At 46.9% G+C, this 23,233-nt stretch overlaps 2 protein-coding genes across 4 annotated transcripts in view; one reads left to right on the forward strand and one right to left on the reverse strand.

Moving 5' to 3' along the window:
- Positions 1–23,233, forward strand: part of LOC131215538 (HIV Tat-specific factor 1) — a 39,863-nt gene that overhangs the window by 14,497 nt on the left and 2,133 nt on the right. The gene's annotated exons all lie outside the window — the stretch shown is intronic.
- LOC131206485 (uncharacterized) overlaps positions 1–23,233 on the reverse strand; it is a 73,504-nt gene that overhangs the window by 13,086 nt on the left and 37,185 nt on the right. For all 3 annotated transcript variants that reach the window (XM_058199051.1, XM_058199052.1, XM_058199050.1), the window contains one exon: positions 18,003–18,048. The gene's annotated coding sequence lies outside the window, so the exon portion shown is untranslated. The remainder of the gene's footprint in view (positions 1–18,002; positions 18,049–23,233) is intronic.

Here is a 23,233-nt window from a genome sequence, read left to right on the forward strand (position 1 = left end):
GTCAACCTAGCCGGCAAAAGTGTCTCCGATGACAGCCGCCGCTCTGCTTTCGCACCCGGCTGGAGGGGCGCCAAACGGATATTCATCCTCCCGGACCGAGGTTCCTGTGGTCACATGTCTGCTACGTGGAGGAATTTGTATGCACAGGTGCCCCGCTCCACGGTAGCACTGGTCTCAAACCAAAGGGTAAGATGATCCCGACACCTAGCAAACCACCGTAAACGGAACCACATTCCGGTGGACGTGGACGCGAAAGTTTATCACACGCTGCGCTCATCAAATTCACGATCGCCGGCGCAATCAAGGGGCGGCTCGGAAGGGTACGATCTGGTCAGATATGGTGCTACTTCACAAGTAAACTTTTGATTGAACCGGAGTGTTCTTGTAAATTTCCAGTTCCAACACAGATTGGTCTTTTGAGGGATATTGAAAAGGATGTATAAAATCATTACTTAGCATTATCATTATTCAACGAATGTCAAAACTTTTATAAAGCTGTCCAATACTGCCAAGAAGGTGCATATTTTGGCGAATGAATTAGTGTTTTTCTTATATACTCAACTTGTTTGAAGAAGGATTTGGAGTTGTATATGATAAATTGCATAACTTTCTGGCACACAGCAGAGAGAGGAAAACTTTCTTTGATGCCAATTAATTCTGGTTCAAAGAGGGTCAAACAATACTTTTTCATCAGTCCCATTTCAGAGCTCGAACCGTGCGGACGCGACACACGAGCACTGGCCGAGCGATCCGAAAGAGTTACACACAGTGATAGTGCTAGGAGTGACAGTGTTAGCTAGGGGCCGGCTACGGAATAAAAAAATGGCTCCAACAAGCAAGCTGAAACGGCCGATACAAAGCGGTCTGCGCAGAGAAAGCAAGAGAAGCTGCGAGCCGGTGGCTGGCATCAATATTTTCGAAGCTCTCCCAATGGATGACAGCGGCGATCTGCAGATACCGAGGGAGAACATTTCCAAACTAGAGCAGAAAAACTCCACTCCGCCGCAAACAGAAATTAAAAAAACTCCACCGATATACATAACGGGCACATCGGTAGGAGATGTGCACCGCAAAATAATAGCCGCAGGAGTAATCAAATACATGACAAATGTCACCAGAAAGGGAATTCAGGTACAAGTAACCACGACACACGACTTTAACAAGGTGGTGCAGGGTCTACACGCGAGCAAAGTGCAATTTTACACTTTTCAGCTACCAGAGAGTAGGACAACAAAAATAGTACTAAGCGGTGTTGCCGACTGCGACATCGAAGAACTAAAAAAGTCGCTAAACGAAAAGGAGGTCTACCCAAGCGAAATCAAAAAGCTGAACATCAGAAACAAGAGATACGATGATCAGGCCACATTTCTATTACACTTCCCCATGGGTACGGTAACGCTCGGGAATTTAAAACTGATCCACGCGATCCGATACTGTAAAGTAAAATGGAACCACTACCACACAAACGGCATACCAATGATGTGCCGAAATTGCCTCAAGTACGGCCACGGAGCCAATAACTGTTACACACAGCCGAAGTGCCTGAAATGTGCAGGGGCACACAAAGCAGACGATTGCCCACACGCCGAAAAAACGGCGGAAGAGAAAGGCAGAATTCCCGACCACTTGTTAAAGTGTGCAAACTGCAGCGGCGGTCACACCGCCAACTATTACAAGTGCCCTGCGCGTCCACAACGCACACCAACGCCGACAATCTATCGTCCCGCTCCGAAGCTCGACGAAACCAACTTCCCATCCCTGCGGTCTCACCCACACCTACCAAGTGAACAAGTGACAGTTCCAAAAAACTCAATATATACAAACAAATCCGCACAGTGGGCCAATCAAGGGCCAAATCTATTTTCAGCAGACGAAATAACAAACATAATAACGGATACCTTCTCTCTTATGAGAAACTGCAATAGCAAAGAACAACAAATCACAGTGATTTTCCAAGTCATCCAGAAATATTGTTTCAATGGATAAATCCAATTCACTCAAAATTTGCCACTGGAATGCAAACAGCATTTCAAATAAAAAACTTGAAATAATCCACTTCCTAAAAAGCAATAAAATTGACATAATGGCAATAGCCGAAACTTACCTCAAACCTGAAATCAAGCTCTCAATCCCCGGTTATAACATACATAGAAAAGACAGAAACGATGGTAGCAAAGGAGGAGTAGCTATCCTGGTGCGGCGAAACATCAAACACAATATTCTTCACGACCTCAAATTAGAAAAAATAGAATCTATCGGAATCTCGGTAATTACAAAAAAAGGAAACATCAACATCACATCAGTATACCACCCGGGAGGAAATAAGGACCTCGAAAAATACAAAAACGACATAAGAAAATTGACGAATTGCAACAAAAGCTACTTCATCTGCGGCGACCTGAACGCCCGACATCGAATGTGGCACTGCAAAACGTCAAATGGTGCAGGCAAGATACTGTTTGAATTGAGTCAAAGAGGAAACTTCGCCATCCACCATGCACACACACCCACACATTTCCCCAAGTGTAATAGATTCTCACCATCGACAATAGACCTAACCATCACAAACGGAAATTACGAAATGTCAACACCTGTCACAATAGCCGAACTCTCATCCGACCATGAACCAGTAATTTTCAACATAAACCACACAATCACAATAGAAAAACCGATGAAAAAGATCTATGACTACAGCTCAGCAAACTGGAAACAGTTCAGAAAATGCATAAACAGCGAAGTAAATATTCAAAACATGAACCACCTTACATTAGATACCACTCAGAAAATAGACCGAACGATAAACGAGCTCACAACAACAATTCAAAGCGCCCACAAAGCATCAATACCACTCATCACACCTGGACAGTATAACATCAAACTCCCAGAAAATATAAAACAAATGATCAAAGTCAAAAACATGTTCAGAAGAATATGGCAACGAAACCGAAGAAACAAACTAGCAAACTCATGCTTCAGTTCACTGGAAAAAATGATCAAAGAAAAAACAAATATAATACGAAACGAAAACTGGGACAAAACACTATCCAACATCAACACCAAACATAACAACAACAAAACCCTATGGAAGATAGTCAAAAATTTAAAAAACCAAAAACAAACAATCCCGCCTTTAAAAGCGAACGGAAATCTCCTAATGAGTTCAGAAGAAAAATGTGAGGCTATAAGCTCCCACTTTGAACACTCTCATAAAATAACAGCGAATACAAAGAGCATCATGGAGAAAACAGTGAACGAAGCGGCCCAAAGTTCCGAAAATTCATACCAAGAAACACTTCCCCCAATCCTACTGATCAAACCAATCGAAATCAAAAGGATTATAAAACAACTAAAAACCAAAAAATCCACCGGTTTAGACAATATTAACAACAAAAGTATCAAAAATCTACCCAACAAAGCCATAATACAAATCACACATATTTTCAACGCCTGTCTAAACTTAGGGTACTTCCCAAACGCATGGAAACACGCAAAAATCGTTCCAATCCCTAAGCCAGGTAAAGACCACAGCCTCCCCGAAAACTATAGACCCATCAGCCTGCTCAGCTGCCTGGGAAAAATTCTGGAAAAAAGTATAGCAAACAGAATAGACAAACACACAAGCGATAACCACATAATCCAACCCTACCAATTCGGCTTCCAAAAATCATTGTCAACCACTCACCAACTCCACAGGTTGACAAACAATATACGGTCAAACAAAAATAACAAAAAATCTACCGGACTCGTCCTGCTGGACATCGAGAAAGCCTTCGACACTGTCTGGCAAGACGGTTTAATTTACAAACTGGTTACGCTAAAATACCCACAGAACATCGTTAAATTAGTAGAATCCTTCCTTAAAAATAGAAAAAACCAGGTTTTCATAGGAAACTCCTGCTCAAACATCTACACCCCAGATGCAGGGGTACCGCAGGGTAGTGTTCTCTCCCCACTACTTTTCAATATCTACATATCCGACATTCCAACACACAAAAAATGTTCACAATTTCTATATGCCGACGACTTAGCAATAAGCTCTTCAAGTACAATGCCCAAAACGATAGTCACCAATTTAAACAACAGCCTCCGGAAATATGAAAAATATTGTAAAACATGGAAAATCAAAATTAACGCCGACAAATCCGAGGCAATTTTCTTTACACGAAGAACTTGCTTGCGTCGCATTCCAACTGGCCACACAAAAATAAACAAAACAAACATCCCATGGAAAGAATCAGTCAAATACCTCGGATTTCACCTAAACAAGAAATTAACCTATAAAACACACTTCGAACACGTAATAGAAAAATGCGAGAAACACCTAAAAATACTCTACAGCCTAATAAATAGGAGATCAAAGCTAAATAAGAAAAACAAACTGCTACTGTACAAATCAATAATCCGCCCCACCATCACTTATGCATCTCCCATATGGGCCACCAGCGCGAATACCTACAAACAAAGATTGCAAAGAATCCAAAACAAGTTCTTAAAAATTATACTAAATAAACCTCCATGGCATAGCACAGAAAAAATACATAAACTAGCAAAAATAGAAAAAATATCTCAACACACCCTAAAACTTAACAAAAAGTACTGGTCCGCTTGCTGTAGAAACCAAGAATTGAAATACCGTCTTCAGTGACACATGAAATTAGAAAGTAGTTTAAATAATGTTAAATGTAAATAGTTTAGTTAGTAGGGTAGGCTTAGGTATGTAAGATATAGGGAAAAAGTCTTAGACAGGTCCAATGGGCCCCTGTCAAAATTCAAGAAAAACACATCAAATACTAAGGTACACTAACGAACAACACCTGAAAAAGAATAGGTACAAATCATTCTCAAAAATAATGTGGAGAGGCTTTAGCCGAGCCCATTCGGAAATCAACTTCGATGTATTACGAAATCAATTCTCAATAAACGCAATTTTAAGGAAAAAAAAAAAAAAAAAATACTTTTTCATGCATGTTATCGACGATAAGACGCAAAACGGCAATCGATTTAGATCGATTGTTAGGAAGTGCACAGCGTTCATATACGCGTAGATAAGCGCATAAATAATTCCTTGACAGCATTCACAACGTTCAGTCACTTTACTTTAAATCAGTTTTGCTTTTCTGTTGGTGCAGTTACTATCGTACGATAATAACAAAATGTATCGCGGTGCAACCCGTGCAACAAATTATGAGCAGCTTCTGGTTAGAGATACTGTAATATTTCTGCTTCCAAAGCACATGACTGTGTCGTCCGAAGGAAACTGCACATAACTAGTAGTGAAACATTTACACCCCGACGTGCCCGGTGGCCCCGTCTCGGTACCCATTGCTGCGGTCGCAGAATGAAGCTATTTAAATGATAATTTATGCTTTTCCATCGTTTGTTTTCCTTTAATTGAAAGTGCCATTTTCCGCGCCCGCTGGGTGATATTTCACGCCCAGGTGTGAAAGGTGTATGTGTGTCCCCATTAAAAACCGAGATCGCTGGAGTGTGCGCATACATATATTTGCATGTTTGCAGTAACGGGGAAAATGTCGAGAGAAAAAATGCTAAAAAAAACGAAACCGAGCGACAGAAGGAAATGTGTGTCCATTTAAAACTCACTTAAAAGCTCATTACCGTTCGGGCTGGAGGTTGATGGCGCTGGGCGAGAAGGGCCAATTTGGGTCATGGATAACACGGCGCGTGGGCATGGAATGGTGTGTCGATCATTTTTCTACAACTATTTAAAGTTTAAAACTGAAACGTGAAAGTGAGCATAGCTCGGCTGAGGAGCATTTGGTTTTTTCCGCTAAATGCTAAATGCCTCGCCTTTGCCACCAGACAGGACCAACGTTACCGGCTCGTCGCGAAACCCACAGAGGCGCGTCAGGAAAAGACATGTGAACCAATTCTAAAAATAGAACACATTGCCAAGGGGCGCGTTGTCTTGTGGCTGGTGGTTTTATTTCCCTCCATGAGATGATAGTTTATTGAGCAGCATTTATCTTCTGTGATCATCGAAGCAAGTAAACAATTGTGCGCCAGTCCCACCGATCGCACAATGTTGGAAGAAAATGTAGTCACATGCTGCGAACACATCTTCAGTTTTTCAATCCATGCATTGGAACGATAAAGGTTATATTCGCACATCCATTTCCTGTCAGCGAAAAGAACTAAGAAGATGCCGCCAACTCGCGCCGCTATCATCGATCATAGCGGGCGTCGATGGTCGAAATGTGGCTATGTTGGTACTATTTTAAACAACCGCCCCCAATTTTTGACTGATCGAACCGAGCCGATCCACGGTTTGCGTTCGGAATCGCCTTAACCGACCGACCGACATCCTATGCCGAACCCCGGTCGATAACGTTCTCGCCCAATGTGCTAAATCATTCGATCGAATGCGTTCGGAGGCGATCGTGCTGCGTCCCACATTTTTTTTCTTTCTTGCCCTCTCAGCATATTTTCATCGTCCGCCGGAGGTTCGTTTTCCTGGCTGCGCAGGGTGACCACCACCGCCATTCAAACGCACACCGAAATCGGAGGAAGAAAATTTCGTTCACGCCGCGAAGCGAATCTCTAGTAGCATCGGGCGGCATCGAAACGCCAGTCGCAGCGTGGTGACCGGGGCGTCATGATGGCGACCGACTCCAGGAAACAGATTCAAACTTTTCTGGTCCAAGATCAAACGCCCGCGGCCCGTAACCGAATCCATCGACCTCATTCATTCCCTCGGGGGCTCATGATCTGAAGGTCTGGTGCTCGAGAATGTAATCGTCTGGACGGAAATAAAATGCCAGCCGCCGATCGCGCAAGATCGTACGGGATTGCGTGAAGCTGTTTCTAAGACCCCGCGCCATTGTTGTTTACTGTCGTGTGTTTATGTACAGTCTCCGAGCCACCAACAATTGGACGGGGTGTGGTCGAGAAATGTGCTAATTCGGGTTTAGCTGCGTCCGCAAAAAAACGGTCGAAAAACGTAGAACTCATAACTCTTTTCCGGTGCAAAGCCTCGAGACGGCCCGTGATTATAAATATGTCTTCGTTAGTTCCAATGTAAACAAAGTATCGGATTGCTGCGGGTCGCCTCGATTGCGAGTCCATTTTTTCGCCCTTTATCCCCGGTTCGGGTGACAACCGCGACGTGTTGTACACTCAGCCTATTCCCAAAAACTGTGGGTACTTTATTGGTCATGCGCACACACCCTGTCCGAACTTGTTGTTACCATTGCCCGGGCAGATACGTAAGGAATCAGTTGTTCGCGATAAGAATTACAGAAAATTCGCTCCCATGCTTGTCGATGGAGTCACTGTGGTTTCGTGGAATTTTGGTAAGGTATCAGAGTGGTACCCAGAGTTCTAAAATGTTCTAAACTCCAAATTTAAGAAAAAAGGGAGGAACAAAATCAGTCATCAATCTGTTTATAATGTGACAGTAATACGATCGAAACAAAACATACAACTATTGGAAGCAACTTCTATATGGTCTGACATGGTCTGCCTCTGTGAATCGACTCTGTCACCTTGTTGGTCACCTTATACACATAAGGCATCAGTTGTTCCAGACAAGAGTTCCAGGAAAATCGCCACCAGTCTTGAAGCTGATATCGTTTTGCGAAGTTCTGATAAGCTATCACCGCCGCATTATAAATTTCGCGTGAGGTGGGTCATAAAATAAATACACACTTGTGGTGTTGAGCTGATTAACAGTCTACTAGATATTTGGCGAGATAATATCCACACGATAATGGCCACATATCAGAGAGCTTCCCGGTGCCTGGTCCCTGGGTTGGATGAAGTGCAACCTCTGTCGGGGCAACCAACCAACAACCGACAACCCACGATTTCAAACAAGTCTCTTTCACTTGTAACGGAAACAAAATATCATTTTATCATGGTAGGTGTCGCACCGATTTCTTTCGCCTTCTTTTATCCCTGGTTCTGATGGCGGCCACGACGTGGGAGACACTCAGCATATTTACAACAAAAATGAGGATACTTTATTGTGCGATTAGGGTCGGGTTCTTTCTGCGATGGTTTGCATTAGTCTGCTCAGTTTAGGCCGTCGGGTTACACGGATAGTAGATGTCACAGCAAGCCGTTGCCGGTGACTCACACTGGCGGTGGTACGCGTTAAAGTGCTGACCAGCGGGGCAACTCTCCTCGCAGGCCGTACCATGATCGCACCGATAGTACTGCGTACAGTCCGGATGTGGCAGCAAGTAACCGGAGGCATCACTAGGGCAGCGAATGTTCGGTCCACAGGCTGCTTGCGTCGAAGCGATCGCCAACAGCATAGCGATCAGTAACAGCCACATCACCGACTGAAGGGACCTCATTATGGACGATAGCTGAGGTGGTGTGTTGCAGGTTGTAAGGTTCGGTACCGACTGAAGGGTGTTGCCTTCTTTGGAAGCCCAGTTTTGGGTGGTGGTCACCCTTAGTGATTAGATAGGGCATTAGGAGATTGGGATGATAAGGGATTTAGGGAAAAACCCCTTACCCCGAGCTCTTCGTTTCCGTACCGAATGTCAGAAGTGTTCGTAAACGTCAGTCAGTCTACTCAATTTCACACGGATCGCTGACCTCACGTCTAGCTAACGACAGATTGTCAGTTATGCTAGCGATCAAGCTACTGTTGGTTTATCTTATCATAGAGCTGGGGAGCTGCAAATTAATCGATATCGTTTCCACCCCACCGGCGTTTGATAAGGAACCGGGAAGTGGCAATCAAACTGTCGCATGAGGTGAGCCACAAACAGCAAGTAGGTGCTCTGATCCAGCTGATTAATAGTCTAGTGCTCTGGCCGATGAGATAGCCGCCCGGGGTGTCTAGATTTTGGTCAGCGATAATCATAAACTGTGACACCATTTCTCTTCATTCGACTCCTACACGTTGGCGGGCGGGATGTCTGTATGGTCTCGAACTCTAGGCTGGTTCCAGCCTTCGCACAACTTCTTTGCAACGGCCTCGAGGCGGTAGTGACCTAATGTGAGCTTGTGGCACAGTGTTGCGAGCGCGTTCAGAAAACCTACTTCTTGCGGTCAGCAATGACACCTTTCTGTGTTTCCCGTCTGGGCCGACCATATAAATCTGCAGAAACGTTCCGTTTTTTACCCCTTGGCTTGATGGGCGTCCAGGGCAATGAATGAATCCATTGTCCAATAGTGCATCCTGGAGATCTGCTAGTTCACTTATGGGTCAATTTCTAGGGGTTTGTGGTCAACGAACCACACCACTCTGACATATCTGGTGGTTTGTGGGTCGTAAGACGATCGAACCAATAAATTGTTCCCACCGCGGGGTCCGAGCTCTGTGGTGTTACCTTAAAAGAGCATCCTTCGCTCGTCTCTTGGGGCGATCGATGCTTCCGGACACGTCATCTTGTGTTGTAATTTCTCCCCGTCGCTACTTCACGTACGACAAAGGGGTATTAATTTGATAAGTAGCTCGCGCTCCATCACCAGTTGTCGCGCACAGGAACGACGACAATTAAATCAATTATCCTGTCATTGCGCAGATTTATTTCCATTTATTCCGGCTGCCCTGGTTACTGACTGTGGTTTACAGTGGCCGGCGCTTGGTTGCCCTTCAGACAGTGGGCGATAAATCTGTGTGCTCGTGTGGGGAGCCTCTCCAGAACCTCCAGTCCACTTGCAGTTCTTGGAGGCGAACAAGGAACACAATGTGAAGAGAAAAATGTGAGGACCATAAAGAATGGTTGAGACTTTGCCCGTAACAGTTCGATGTTGCTTTCTTCCAAACGGCGGAGAATGGCGCATCTTACGGATGCACCCTGCAGTTGTGGAGAGGGCGGCCTATGCGCGGGCGTGAATCGTGCCTCCCACCCGAAACATGTTCTCTTGATCTGGTGTTTGTTTTTTCCCCCGAGCCGGCTCCCAGCACCGATTACTGTTTAATTTATATTTATGATCGTTTTATTAGGTTTCAACCGGTCGGCTTGCTCTGTACGGTGGCGCCCACTGTAATGCTCGGAGTTGTCCGCGTCCCACCGGGATGATGTGTCATTGTTGTTCTTTGTTTAAGTAGCAGCATAATTATGTTTCCCGTTTCTTGGCTGGATCGTTGAGGAATAACCGGTCTTGAAGATGGGTCTTTCGTGAAGTATTTGGCAGAGTAGAACATTTCCTTTAATCATGTGCACTCAACTTAGGTTTTAACAATTTATTGTTAAGTTTCGATCGTCTTCCCTTACATGATAAAATATTCCCAAGGACACCGTTATTAAGAAACAAACGTTCGTATCAGGTCTGCGTTAGAAACACTACACTGAGTTCGACCACAAACAGGAACAAGACACCCATCATTCCCGAGTAGGACTTAAAATGCCGCGCCACGGTTGAAGATTTTACGAAGCTGTTTTTGCTTTCTGTTTTCCTAACGAACCGATTTTCCGGAGATGAAAAACAACGAACCGAACCGTATCGAAACCGTCGGTGCCGCTCTTTGACCTTTCGTTCCCGGTGGGCAGAGAGCGGTGAAAAGGTGAGTGTTGGTTTGGGGCGCCGATGGGATACGATCATAATAATCATAATTCATGCCGAGCAGCGTGCCGAGCCTCCCGAGGCCTGGCCTCGGGGCCAGGGGCACTGGGCCCCCCCGCTAGCAGGATGTTCGGATGGCCGACGGAAATCACGGTCGCAAGATGGCTTCAATTTTCCGTCTAATGGTGAAGTATTAAGCGCGTTTTGTGTAACGAACGAAATTACAGGGAAAACAAAACAGAAAAGAGGCGGAAAATAAATTTCCTGTTAACGTGTGCCTTTTTCCCCACCGCTGGGCGGTAGCTTTCCGAATGTGGAAACATTGATTTATCTTCCTTTTTCGGGTGTGTTCCTGTGTGTCTGTGACATACCTCGCCGATGACGACTCAATGTCGAAGTTGCGGAGCGATAGCTGGACAGCTTTTCTCGAAGGCAAACGACCAACTTTTACTGCGTCTGCGGTGAGTCTTTTCCTCGACTTCTTGCCCGGGATCGGGGACGGGATTTGATTGAACGCCAGCCCCCTGACTCCATCGGTCGTTTCGGCCGGGGCGGAAATTTGTTTGACTAACCGACATTCGTTAGCGTTCGATCTCTCGTGACCACCGGGCCCAACGGTAGTGTAAACCAAATTCTTCCCCCGAAATAGCTGGCCGGAGTCTGGAGTTTCGAGCCATCGATGAGCTCATTTCCTTTTGAACCTTCGACCGTCCGGCGTGCCGGATGGGCGGTGATGTACACAATAGTCGCGTGTCAGCCAGCCGGCGGTACTGGCGCCAGTGGCTGCGTGTCGCGCGAGGCTCACGGATCCGCAGACAGAACACGAAAACGGAAATGAGATATTGGAGAAGACCTGCCTGGGCCGGGCCCTGATTGACATGCCGGCACGAACAACCAAACGGTGACCTCTCCGTGTGTGTCGAGTGACCACGGCCATCCATCGGAGAGCGAAATGACCGGTGCTCATCAAAGCTTCCCGATCCTAGCTTCGATTCGAACCGGTGCAGCCAGTCACGGAACCGGGAAGGCCAATTACTTCGGGGCCGGTTAAAAATAGTTTATTGAATCTTCCAGCACCCGAACACCGGACGGCTGCTGGTGGACCTCCGATCCTCCGATCCAGACGATAGTGGAGAGTTTCTATGATGATGATGATGACCAACATGTTTTCAAATAACGCCGCCCGATAGGAGATAAAGGTCCGCGCCATGCTCTGTCCGCCGGGAACGCTGAAACGTGCGTAGAAATCCAACGACCTGACTGTGCCCGTCGTGTACGTTACCGAATGCAAATATTTGACCGAAAACGCGGTAGCATCATTATTGGGGTTCCATCCTGTCGGTCGAATCCTTTTACGAATAGTTGGGAGCGCCTTGTTAGCGATGGAGTTTGTAAGTTATCGGTTCCTCAAACAAATCGTTACTTGCATCCATAACGAATGTTGATCCTCGAACGGTGAGGAGTCTTTTCAGTCCCAAATCAAGCGTCAAACGCGGCGCAAACAATGCCCGCAATCATTTAACAATTTCTGAATGTCCGTCCATCGTTGGAAGTGTGCGAAAACCCGGAAGGACCCACTTCCCTCCGATTCAATCGCTCGGTTGGGGGCCGCATTTGCTTTTCTGATAAAATCATGTCGCCCGGAGCGGGTCGCCGAAAATTTGCGAAAGAAAAACTAACCCAATTCGGTCGACGCCTGTCCCCGGCGGCCTTGGTTCCCTAGTTTTGTTTTCCAACTCTGATCCAAATAAAAGAAAAACCCCCCGTCGCTCTCTTTTAGATCTAGATCTCCTCCATGCAACCGGTGCATCTCGCCGTGTCTGTATGCACATCCTGTGGTGCGGTGTTTGCCATGCTGCGGTTTGAGAAGCGCGACAAAAAGTAGGTCTCCGTTTGGTGGGACGTGGAAAAAAGTGGCCCATTTTTTAAGGTGTTCGGTCGGTTCATTTCGTTTGCTTCTGTCCACCGCCATGATGTTCTGTCACCTGGCCACTAGAGAGGCCTGAGATGCTGATGTTTGCCACTCGCGATGCTCGCCCGCTGGTGTGTTTGTAGAAGGGACCCGGGCTCGTGTTGCTCATTCTGCTGCTGCAATCCGCAAACAGAGACGACCCACGGGCACAGTGGGATGCGGGGCTGATCATAAATAACTTATGTCTGAGATTACTTAGAGCCTCAACAGTCGATAGTTAGTGTGGTTGATAATAACTTCGCCTTGAGTTCAACTTACTATTCACGACCAATGGAGTCATGTGATCTCCATCACGGACGACAGATGAGAGTTTTTGCCCATGCTCCACTCGAAATGTTTCCCACTGTGCCTCGGTGCTCTAGTTTTCGATCTCGAAGGTGGCCAATGGAATGTCGTTGCAGGATCCGGTGCAAAAAAATCACGTTACCCTTGGCGCAGCATCGTCCAGCAGATATGCCAGCAGAAGAAGACTCGTCGGAGACACATATGCTTTTCTGTCTTGACCGGCACACAGATTAGTTGCAAAGAGCCGGGAAAAGAGCACGAGCACTGGACAGAAAAGATTGCGCATTTCTACTACATCCGCCCGGCCATTTCCGTGCGCGTGTGTATTTCGAGAAACGGTCACGCTTCCCCCATAGATGGCGCTCGTGGCACACTTCGCCGGAAGTGGGCTATACCGGCATACTCAATAAACAGCGACGCAACGCTTCCGGTGCCGAGGTTCCGCTGCCCACGCACGCGAATTTCCCGTCGGCGAAGAGTCTGGCCGATCCAGGGATAACACCGAACGAATATCTCGGGCGTCGGTACCCTCGTTCGGCATGATAATTGGGTCCTTTGTTCGCCCGTTCACATCCGTTATCGTGGCTCCAACTCCCCGGCCCGCCCGCCTCTAATCGGCGTGGCAACGATAGACCGTATATGATGGGTGTATGAACAGCCGACACGATCCGAAGGTCCTGTGCCGGCAGGGGACTTGTACTTCTGAAGCTGTTTTATCGGCCGCTTTGAGCCGGTGTAATCCGCCGCCGCCGCCACCGCCGCTGGTGCGCCGGAAACAAAAGGGCGGACATCATGCGTGTCCTGGCGTGAAGCGGGGATGCTGAGTGCCGGAAGTGGTGGCGGTTTGCGGCGTTCCGAGTTTTGTTGTGCGCTTCCACGGATGAAGTACCAATTGCTTCGCAAAGAAGCTTTTCCAGTGGCAATGTGCCGCCAACCGTATTAGTGTGTTCGTGTGCGTTCGTGTCCTTTTTGTATGAATCTAATGAATGTCACTACGCTGTGTAAGACGGCTTTTCTGTCAACAACGTTGTCCTTTTTTGCGATAAAAACAGCGCGACCGAGAGAGAGAGAGAGAGAGAAATGCGCTGATGAAGATGGGTCCTTTTGCCACCGATCGTGGCCCAAGCACTCGGGTACATCGGGGATTTATCGATGTTTTCCGGCCGGTGTGGTGTTGGTGCCGATGGGTTTGTCGTGTCCACTAATAGGTCGTGCTTGTTTTAATTATCTCAGTATGTACGTGCTTGTGTGAGATTCAAATGTGACCCCCTTCGTGGGACTTCCCGATTAGCGTCACCAATAGGTGTGCTGCTTGTTCAGGGAAAATAAATTTTCATTAACCGTATTACCAGCTCTGGAATGGTGACCATTTTTCCGACCGACTGGCAGTTAGAATGGCCACCAGGGTTTTCAAATATAAAAAAAAGAAAAGAAAATGGGAAAGTGGAGCAGCAAAAAAACGGCCCCAATCGGCCAACCAAGTAAACAAACAAACCACTTTAGCAGCGCGGTGGAATGTGCAGTAATGCGATACGGACATGTTGTGTTTGGTTTGGTTCGGCGGTCAATTGATGAAGTTTGCACTATTTACTTTCCCGCTGGGGGCTGTTTAAACACCCAGCAGCATGAAAACGCGGTGATTAGTTCGGTACCGTGCGGTTGATTTTAATCGACCCATTGGGATGTCTCTATTGGTTCTGTCATTCAATCAATAGCTACTCGCGCTTGATGCTGGATGCCGATGGAACCGATACCAATGTTAATTATGCTTATTTAAATAGTATCGATATTTATACCATAATTTGATTAACTCAATTCCACCCTATCCTAATAAAACAGGTGATACGTAAAACCGTCGGTTACTAAAAAGTCGCACCATCGTTTGATTCTCAATGGTTATGAAAACCAAACCCCGGCCACATGAACCGCAAACATTATTGAATCCGTCAATGACCATCAATGCGTTTGAATCTGTTGCCTGTTTTGTACCGTCTTTGATGCGGTGGCTAAAATTTGACATTCCTTGGCCGTGTCCCGTGGTGATGTGCTGCGCGAGATGACATCAACCGAATGGCACTTTAATAGGCAGCCGTTTCCCATTTAAAACACCTCGCCCGCAAATGAGACCCGAGGGCGTTGATTGTTAAATATGACACCGCCGCTTCACGGGGCGGCAGTTTATGGTCATTTCCAATTAGTGATTGAATCCCGGAGCCAACCCGGACAGGACCAACAAATGCATCAAAATTCTTGAGAGGTTTCTTTTTACACATGTGCTATTGAGTTTGTGTTTCTTCTTGACCTTTTGCCGCATGGCAAGCATTTCATTTTGTAAATTTAAAAACGATTTTGGCAACGCGCATCGGCAGTCGATCTTTTTTATACGATCAGCATTTTTTTACCGAACCGCATTTAGGCGTGCTGATGGGGTTGAATGGAAATGCACTTTTTGACCACTTATCAACATTTAATCATCCCCCGTTAACCGTTCCTTTTCGTGCGGCTTTTCGCTCGGAACCTCAAATAGTTTCATTAGCTTTAATGGTGTCCGCTGCAGGTCGTTCTGGTGGCGAGCTCATGCGGCGTAAAATATGATTTTCACCCTCCGAAACAACATCCGAAGTCTCGGTGTCTGTGTCGCGTTTCTGTGGGCGCGCCGGAACCGTCCAGCATATGATGGGAGCGCTACCATCGTCCCACCATCCGGCGAACGGACCGTGCTTATTTTCTATGTCACCGTCACCGGGGGATGATGTGACATAATTTTTGGCTCAGGTTTGCATATTTACCCAACCCGATACCGGGGGGGAGCAAGTACGATGCGCGGCGAACGATCAAACAGGTTCTCGCTGTGTTCGGATGCAGATTTGCAGACTTCGTTAGCATTTATGCCGCTGTCCCTCTAAGCACACTGTCAGTGCCGGGTGCCAAAACGCATTAACGCAATCGGAACGAATGCATTAGTCTCCGACTTTTTTTCTCCCTCTCTTTCTCTCTCTCTGTTTCTCATCTCACTCACTCGCTGCTTGGCGAGCGTGGGAAGCTGATGTGCCGGACACCAGACATAGGCGCACCATCTATTTCCCTGGCTGCTACTGCTGCATAGTTAGGCCGTCTGTGCGTGCATTATTGCTTCATTGCATGTGCATCGATCGCAAGGGCGCAGGATAGATCGTTGGCGAAACGCCTTGTCTATCCCCGTTTTGTGTGACAAGAAGCGCATAATGCTTTGACCGTGTCTTGGCTTTGGCTTTAGCGAAGATGAGTATCGCTCGAGGGCATTCTGAATCTGCACGACGGGATTGCTGCACATTAAGCGGATGAATTTGCAATTCGCTTTTGGAATTCGGCTGAATCTCTTGACGATTGCATACTTCATCAATTCCTGTTGTGACTTCTGTTGTGGTTGAAGTGACAATTGTATGAAAATGCATTGCCTTTCTTCTGGGCCCGAGTATGTTTTGCGTGCATCGTCGAGTCGCTTCCAACTTCAACCAAGCTGAAGTCAGTGCGTGTACTATACGGCTATCATAATTTTGGGAGCCTCATACAGTTCTAATAAAGATTTTGGATCAAACTATAATTATAGCAATCCAATGTTTAAAGAAATTTAAATTATTTTAAAGCTTTCGCAGAGTTCATGGTCGGAATCGAAAATGTTAACCTTCCTGGATTTGTATTTAATGGAGAGTGAATTTAATTTAATTTTATCTCGATGATGATATACCTCCTATTACGATCATGATTTTTTCACCGTTGGTTCCACTCAAAATGATGGCAAACAAAATTGAATCAGATACGTTCATTTGCGTTCGATTGCATCGTTGCAGTCCCTGTGCTGTCTGGGGTCCTGGGTCGCCCTGTATCCTTGACTGTCTCGACTGGCGTAATGGATGCGCTCCCTTTCCAAACTCACCGCACTGTCAACGCTTCTCGGCCGATCCTTACGTAGTGGATCCTTTTTCCTATGCCGTCCCATTTATTTCATCGGGCAATGGTAAATCGATAAACCCCTAATCAGTACCCGATCGATCATCGATTGCTAGAACGCTTCCGATGCGGCAGTCTACCCCGGGGTCTGTTGCGTTGACTTTTGCAAAGGTCACCAAGGTGGAAGTGGATCTACAAAATAGGCGACACGCGGGAACAATTCCCCTCGTCTTCGAGAGCTTTGTGCCGTGCCATTCAACCAGCATCCTTCGGATTGGATCGTGTTGACGCCACCCTGCTCAGCAGCGAGGTCGTAGCCGTAAAAAGGACGATAAATTTATCTCGAAACCCTGGTAGCCGTGGACAAGTTGCAATTTTGCGGCATCGTGGTTGTCGGGCCGTCCGCTGCAACTGAATCAATCTCGGCTGGTTTTTAATCTCGTTGTTGTACGAATGATGACAAATAAGCCCTTCTTAATCACAGGCTTACGGCCAGCGCATCTAGGTCTATCTGGGTTGATTTCGTTCCATTTGGCATCCAGAGGTAGACGGCGCACTACACGCCCATTACGTTGTGTCCTTGATCCCGAAACGCCAGCAGCTCGAGTTCCGCTTCCTGCTACGGCGTCTTAATAATTTATCTAAACGACAAACACGAGTACTTGGCTATTTTCATGGCCCTGCCATCGGGTTATGGGTCCCTGTTCCCGTGGCACTGTGTGGCCCTGATTTTGCATTGGGCACGTTTCCGATGGCCGTGGGAGGCCAATAAACGTGCCGATGGCAACGGGACACAGCCGGTGATTGGTAAATCCTTAAATTTATAAATCGAAATCGACACTCAAGTTCGGATTTACTTCACTTGTTATCGCCCAGCGCCCGGAGTATTATGGCCATTCGATGGTTGGGATATAGTCGCCAGAGGATTGTTTGGATTGAAGCTTGAAGGCAGCTGATGCCCATTATTGATTTTGTGTTCCGGACATTTTCCGCTGATAAGCTTAAATTTACTCTCTCTCTCCCTCCCTCTGTTTATCGATCGAAATGTTTCAAAACGCCCTTCCAGGACGAGCATTATTACGTTTTAACAGGCCCCTCGGTGGCTCGGTCCAATGCACTTTTAATGGAACTATTTACACCACGGAGAGTTCCGCGCTGCCAACAGAACTGAGCGGTGTGCATTTGCTGGGTTTTCGCTATTCCGGTGTTATTACTATCGACCGGTTCTCTTAATAGCGAGGTTCATTTCCGATTGGTAAATAATTATGCTCGCCAGTATAATAAAAATGATGCCGTTGCGGTGTTTTGGTACACATACACTCAAACCTACCTCATTCGAAAACCTCAAAGGATGGTCTGCTCGTTATTCGGCTGGCCTGAAATGGGAAAGAAGGATGGAATTAATTTCACGTTCCAATCGCACGCGCTGTTAGATAACGTGCCGCGAACGAGGTAATTATCATAAAACTGTGTATTTTATATGAAAATGAAATGACAAAACTGCACGAAAAAAGCCTTCGGAATGTCGGATCGGCAAATTGGATCGCATTTAATGTACCAATCTTCTCGAGGCTTCGAAACGTTTCGGTGGATCGTTCCATAATTCTCGCTAACCGTTTCACGGTTCAATGGAGGTTGCAGGAAGGATGTGCAGCCTTTTCAAATCTATCGTTTTACGGCTCGGAGTCTGGAGTTACTGGCTGCATTAGTGATGCATTCAGTCCTCCCTCATCCTTTGGGTCTGACAATTGTTGCGATCGGAATTGCGCCCGCTCTCTCTCTACTTATTCATGGATTATTGTCCATAAACAGGCGTGTCGTTGGTTGAATGAACACTTTCAGCACTACTCCGAAGGCTAATGTTACGTTAGCTCATACTTTCGCCGCTCGTTCTCGCTTCCTAACGAGAGGGCATCTCCCATGTCCCATGCTCCAACCAGTGGCTCACGGGCAACAGGGTGCCCGATGATGGACCGTGGGCGCGGATGATAGACAATAAATCATAATTAGACGATGCAATCGCGTGGACGGACAAGATTCCTGCGGAGAGATTTTGTTTTTCCACCCGACGTCGATGGCAGGCCGTCGGGACGTGTGTGCGTGACGACGCCGCGTTTGCCGATGATGATTTATGGGTTTCAACGCTTCCCAGTAGTATCGCCCATCGTTCGATAGTTGCGGAAGTCACGTGCCTCCACGAGAAATGGGGGTCTTTTGTAAACAAATCGCCCCACGGACGGTGCTCGGTCTGAGGCTGAGCGCAGTTTTCCGCGAGATTTCCTAATGGATTCCGGTGGAAATACAATCGATTACTCATCGATCAGGTATGTGTGTATCAGGAGCAATCAGCACGAGAGGACGATTATTTGTACTGGGAAATAATGTGCGATTTGTAGAAAATGAAGCTCCGCACCGAACCATTCTTTCACAGATCTGGTTCACTGGAAGTGGGATGCTCTGAAGGAGTTTCTACGTAGTTTGTTTTTTGTTGCAAAATGTTAGTTTGTCTCAACACTCAATAAATTTTTTACTAAATTTTATTCAGTTCAATTTTAAGATTCCATGGCCAAATTTGCTGCTTTGTCTGAGCGCTTTAGAATTCAGGTTGTTACAATTGTGATAATATTTTTATGTATATCAATGATCTGAAAAAAATACGGAAATGTTATTGGGACAAAACTTTATCGACACAAAATTTGGAATGAAGAAAAAAAAAGTTTCATCCTCGTATTTCGTCAAATCTTCTGTTTTGTTGAAATAAACTTCGTATCGCTAACGTCGGAAGTTTCACAACTTTGAGTTAGTGATCGTTCTGTTGGAATGACAACAGTTGCAAGCATCGGCACCGCATATTTCATCGAAGTTTTATCCGGTTTTTGGTTTTCTGCCCTCCGGCACAGATTAAATGATGTGGCATCTTGCGGTGGGCAGAACCGAGATTTACTTCGCCCGAGCTAGGAGTGTATGTGACCACAAACAACAAACTGAAACCGCTTCGATCCATAAACACGTCGAATGGCTTTTTATCATGTCGTTGCCTTCGAATCGGCCGGCGTCCGCCAACCAGTTCCGTGAGGCGAGCGAGTTTTTCACCCCCGGAAAATTATTATTTTACACCACACACGCGTCGTCGGCAGAGGGAGCAGTTTTGGAGCAAATTCGCCTGAATCAATATTTTGCCAACATACATTTTATTTTTGGGACGTGCCACGCTTTTTTTTGCTCGGGACGGTGATTCCCTTTAAGAGTTGACCGCCCCCGGGGGAGCTGGATGTTCTTGAAATGCGAAAATATTTAAACATATTCTACAAAGTACCACGGAAGCCGGCTCTCTGGCGGCTTTTGCACTCCGGCGGCAAATTTAGCACGGAAAGGCGACGGAATAGAAGAGCCAAAGTTCGAGATGGAATTAATGTTGGAATGTTGCTCAAGAAGCAGTTTTCTTGTGATTTTGATTCCGTTCCGTGCCGACTCTCGCCGAAAAGTTTTGACTTAGCGGCCCATCCTAAACCTAATCGCAACCGACCTTATTTGTGTTGATTCGTGCGGGTTTGTGCGAAAAGGAATATTTACTTAACTAACGTAACTTTTGATGGAATGCTCCGCGTTCCGCGGTGGCCCACGGTGTTGCGTTTAATGGAAAACAAATAAATGCACCTCGGAGAGCTCGGAACCACACGTGTGCGAGAAGGTCCACCACTTCGAGGTGGTTCGGGATCTACAAATTTAAAATAATTTTTCCCGCTGGTGTTCATTTTTTCCCAACTCGATCGCTGTTTATTGTTTCAACTCACTGAAACCGTCCCACCACAATCCAGATGGGCCGCCCGGGTCCCGGGTTGGGTCCATATTGTGGGTCCTCTCATTTCGATGCCGGTGTGACCACACAAACACACGAGTGGAGGCTCATACACCGCCGGGGTGGGTCGAGCAGCTGCGGTTCATTACGGTAAAGTGTTGATAATTAAATTTCAATGCCCACGTCTTTTTGTTGATTTTTGGTTTGGTGTGCGCCCCGGTTTATGCTGCCGGCTGTGTAATGAAGTGCAGCATAATGTAACCCCGCAAATGAACCGGTCCACCTGAACCGGATGGTATCCTCCAGATGGGCACCACAGAGACCACCGGCGAGCGCGGCGAGAGCGCACCATTACTGGTGACAGCCTTGGGTTAAAGTTTGCGAAAGAGAGTGGGCCAGAATGCTGCCAGCTATGCTGCAGGAGTTGTCATTGATTACAATAATTTAGTCACGCAGGGGACGGCGGTCACAATGTGATTTGCATGATGATTGCTTGATTGTGGTTTGTGCGTGGTAATGAGTATTGAACGCTTTCGCTAACCACAGCTTTGACATGCGTTCGCGTCGCGCGATTCCCGTTGTTTGCGTGCGTGAGACAAAATGATGACATAAATCATATGTTGCTCCCTGACGGGTTCCGTTCGGAATTTCTTTTCGCAATCTTTTGGCTACCATTTTTCGAGACATCATTTGTGAATTCCATTGCGACAATGAGATAAGCTTTTGAAGAAGTTTCACGGCGCTTAAAACTGCTTCGGCATCTCTAGCCATTTATCTAAAAAATCATCGATTTAATTTCGTGTTGAAAACTCCACACCTGTTGACTCACGATGAGTTGGGTATTTAACTGCATTATGCTTCGATGCTTCAGCGTCGTAGAGGGCGTTTGACCGCGAGTCACACACGCAACTCGACAATCGAAAGTGGCCGCATTGGATCGATCACTAAATCCTCTTTCAACCGACCCAAAAAAGGGGTGTTTGGTCAGGCCCCCGGAGTGACCGTGACCACGGTGGCCACGCCACGATTGACGGGAGTGCTTCCGATTCGAAGGTCATCCAGATCGGAGATTGGACACGATCAATCAAAACTCAGCGGCTCCGGTCTCTGGCTGCTCCAAAGAAATGGGCTTTGATTTCAGCCTTTTTTCCCGTCTGCCGGCCAGCCGATCGCCACGCTGCCATTACGACCAAAGTGGACCGCGAACGAAATGGCCACAGGCGATGGGCATTCCGCCGAAATTGCGGTAGCAGCGGCGGCACCGTCGAGTCGAATTACGCGCCTGACATTTGATCTCCTGTCTCGTCAGAGGGCAACAGATACCAAAGATGGACAACGAACGAGCAGCACACCGCGACTTGACCATTGATTAATTGAAGGATTTATAGCATTTAAATATGATCAACTGACCGCGACCGGCGGACCGAAAGACACCACGGCGGGATCTTCTTCGTTTGCTGGCCGTCTCAAGTCACGTGGCCACCGCAGTGTCTCGTTTCGTTTGAGATTCTGTTGTCAAAAATTAGAACAAATGTGATGTTAATTACACGTACGCCACTTGTGCGCTGTAGTTGTGCCGCTCCGACAGTCGGTTCGGCGACACGAGCAGAAAAATTCGAAACATTTTAATTTGCCCATCGCCCTGGTTGACCCGGGTGGCTGAAGCAATGCGCCAGACCGCTTAGAAAGAGCGGTCAGCTTTGAAGACGCGCCAAGAAATTTCGTTGGCTTCCTTCTTGGCCAATAAACCGAATCGACAGTGGACATCGTCTAACTGTCACAGGATTCGCCGATTAGTAAGGCGACTGTTTTGGCTAAGGACTGATTAGCCATTTGTTGTCGGCCAATCAGGGAAAGGTTTGTAAACTTTTCGGTCAGTTCGTTACTCTTTCTCGTCTCGCAACACGGACCGCGTAGATCGCGAACGCTGGCTCGGAATTGGAGTGCTGCCAGCCGCTATTAAATCTTTCGTTCAGCCACCGTCAGCCAAATGCTCTGGCGACTGCTATGAATTAGTGCTACCTCTGCTTTGTTTTTGACTTCCTTCGCAGGCTTCTTCAAAACTACACCACCAGCGGGTGTGCGGGTTGAACTATTTCTTGTGTCTGCTTTCTTGTTCTCTCGAGGATGGTATTTTTCAGGCACATCGAAATTTGGTTTCAGAAACCACAAAGAGCGCAGAACTCGCGCCAGGCATCCCTGGGAGCCACGGAAGCCTCGATCGCGGAACGCTGCTCGAAGATTCGCTAACGAATGAGTGGCCCGTTCACTTAACAGGCCGCGCGAGTTAAATCGATAAATCAGCCGTCGTGTTGAGCCGCCTTCCGAAGCCGCCTGAATCGATCACTCAATTTGCACAAAGACCCCCACAGAGGCAACCCGCATTCTCGCACAACATCTCTCTGCTCGCGCCACTATTTGCTTTCGATCAGTCCACTTACGCGGCACGGAGATGTATCTAACACACATCCATTCCGTTCGGTGCAAATATTATGTGAAACTTTTGCTTGTGTCGTCAATGGAGTCGTGTGTAACAAATTCATCTCGTCTGTCCGGTCGCCAGCATAACGCACGCGCGTAACCGAGGAAGCCACCCGCGGAGTGCGCCTGCATTGGCCTGCACCCCAGTGGTCACGTGGTTGAAAGTATCAATATTTGCATTGCATTTAGCACTGTCGGATCGGATGCGGTGGGGTCCCACTTAGGGCCGTTATTTGTAGTGGAAAGTTGCATTTATTTCCGCCAATTATTGACACTATCCC

This window comes from Anopheles bellator, chromosome 1 (genome assembly GCF_943735745.2).
Source record: "Anopheles bellator chromosome 1, idAnoBellAS_SP24_06.2, whole genome shotgun sequence".
In the NCBI taxonomy this organism is placed as follows: domain Eukaryota; kingdom Metazoa; phylum Arthropoda; class Insecta; order Diptera; family Culicidae; genus Anopheles; species Anopheles bellator.